The following is a 2,446-nucleotide window of genomic DNA, read 5'->3' on the forward strand; positions in this document are numbered from 1 at the left end:
AATGGAGGAGTGTGCCGTGTCCCAGAAACAGAAGATGGAGTGAGGGGGTCCTGTAAGTGACGCAGACCAAAGCGCTACTGCCATGTGAGTGTCGGCTTGTCTGAAGGGGACATACCCAAGCAAGCGAGGGAATGGAGGAGTGTGCTGTGTCCCAAAAATGGAGGATGCAGTGTGCGGTGGTCCAGCAAAGTGACGCAGACTGGAGCCCTACTGTCACATCCCATTTGGAAAAATGGCCCCAAGGAGAGGTCGGAAGTGCCTCAAGCCTCCCAGGACAGTACAAGTTGTGGATGAGGAATTCTCATGGTGTCAGCTGGCTGAGGAATGGGACCTGAGAAGTCCATCCACAAAGATGTAGCCCATTCGGGAGTATTGGGATGAAGTGTGTCAGTGGACTCACTTGTGGACAGGAGCTACGATAGAGGAGAAAATGGAAAACCTGATAGATGAGGTCATGCAGTGTAAAAGTGATGTGGCAGAAGAAAATCTGCTGGATATGTTGGAGTGGAAACAGTTCATGGCAGAAGTAAGTAGCTTCATGTGCCAGATATGGCAGAGAAGCCAGGCCGCTGAGGCCCGAGCACTGGCTAGAATGGTTCCTGGGAAGGAACCAGTGAAGGGAACCCAGAGGGAAGAGGAGATGATGGTGTCACACGGGTGGATGGCCGAGGGATCCACTGCAGGGTTACAAGGTGGGGAGACGGAAGAAATGCTGGTTGCTGAATCCAGCAATCCATTAGCAAAAATGAGTCTGAGGACCTAATTGCAGAATGGCAGCTCCGTAGCCACATCCCCATCCAAAGTTGCACACACCGCACTCTTATCCGATGGGTGCATGATCAGCAAGACAACCCAATCAATGCCTTCAGTGTATATAGGAAATGGGTCCTTAGTCCAGGAGAGCTGAACAGTGTCCCGGAGCAGCTGCAATGTCTCCTACAATGCTTTGAGGATGCTGAGGATGAAGCAGTAGCACAGGGACAGCTGAATTCCCTGAGTTGGCTGGACCAGCATCTCAGAGTGGAGGCGGAAGTGCATTGCCTGCAGCAGTTTATGTCCACTGAAAAAGTTGCAGAACCAGTCACCCCACTGACCCCAGAAGAATTATCAGAACTGTTCCCATTTACTCAGTTGGAAGATGGGGAGTTTGCTGCAGTGTGTCAGTATAATATGGCCCCAGGACTGTGATTCTCAAAGGCCCCTGACATCAGAGACTATAATTCTGGCAGAGCAGAACGTAGAAGAGGATGTTTATTCCCATTATGCAGTGGGGAATCCCAATGCAGTGGTCCTGTGTGGTTCTGATGGGCAGATGCAGCTTGAGCATGGAGCAGAGTCAGAGAATGGGGTAAGTGCTGTATCAGGAAATACCCCATAGCAGACCATAGTCCAGAAACTGTGACTATTATTGCTGAAGTTTCAGTGCAAGAGATAGAGGAGAAGGAAGTACAATGTGGCCCTTCTCCCTTCAACTCTGTTAAAAGCCCTGGGCAGATCCATGAAGCGGGCTCAGAGGAAAATTCAACTGGAGTGGTGATTAGAGGCTACTCGGCCCCGCTGGAGGTTCAGGAGGATCCCACGGGCAGTACACTGAACAAGGAGTTTGTTCAGAACCAGCCACAAGATGCCCAGGAAGAATCATTGCTTCCCAGCTATGTGCAACTGAGTGAAAGGGATGAAGCATCCAGGGCCGTGATGGAGACACCAACAGTCCAGCCCCATGATAACATCCCACCAGTCCCTCAGCTGTCCGGGCTTGGGGAGGAGAGAGCAACAGTGACCAAGATGGAGAACACCCCAGGTGAGGCCCGGTTATTAATCCCTGAGGGGGTAGCAGAGGTAATAGGCACATGGGAGGGGGCAGAGGCTTTTGAGGGGGGAGCCCAGGGAGAAAAAGTGCAGAAGCTCCCTGCTCCCCTGCAGCCAACTTCAGCCCTGTTATTGGATGCAGACAGACCCCCAGTCATGGCCTACCCCTGGCACGCTCCCTGACGTGGGCCTGGTGCCCCAGATAATGATCCTCCCTGATGCGCCAGAGGTGATGGGAGTGAGGCCCAAGAAAGAAGAGGGGGAGAAGGGATGAACCTCTTAGGTGGGTTGCACCCCACTGAGGAGGGTGATTGAACCCAGGGCCTGGGACTCTGGAGGGAGTTGTAAAAACTGAACTGCTGAGCCGAGGTCCCCCAGATCCAGAGAAAGGGCCGGTGGGCTTAGATGGCAAATTAAGTCTGCAAATGTTTGACCCAGGGGGACCAGGTGTGATCTCTACCAACTGGGTAGAATAATGTTAGGGACACTTACAAGCAGCGGCTGGAAAAAGTAGGGGTGGTGTGTGATGGCCTATGTACCCCCCTAGTGTGATACAAGCCTGCTATTCAGCCCATCACAAAATGGTACAAATTTTACAGCCTGTTTCTGCTTTCCTGTGTATTGGACATTAATAGGA

At 52.1% G+C, this 2,446-nt stretch overlaps 1 pseudogene; it reads left to right on the top strand.

Annotated features, from left to right (window-relative positions):
* The first annotated feature begins 232 nt into the window (after nucleotides 1–232).
* LOC148519802 (uncharacterized) lies at nucleotides 233–1,801 on the top strand (annotated as a pseudogene).
* The last annotated feature ends 645 nt before the right edge of the window (nucleotides 1,802–2,446 follow it).

The sequence above is a fragment of the Taudactylus pleione genome, unplaced genomic scaffold, assembly GCF_031769625.1.
Source record: "Taudactylus pleione unplaced genomic scaffold, aTauple2 ptg000182l, whole genome shotgun sequence".
Lineage (NCBI taxonomy): Eukaryota > Metazoa > Chordata > Amphibia > Anura > Myobatrachidae > Taudactylus > Taudactylus pleione.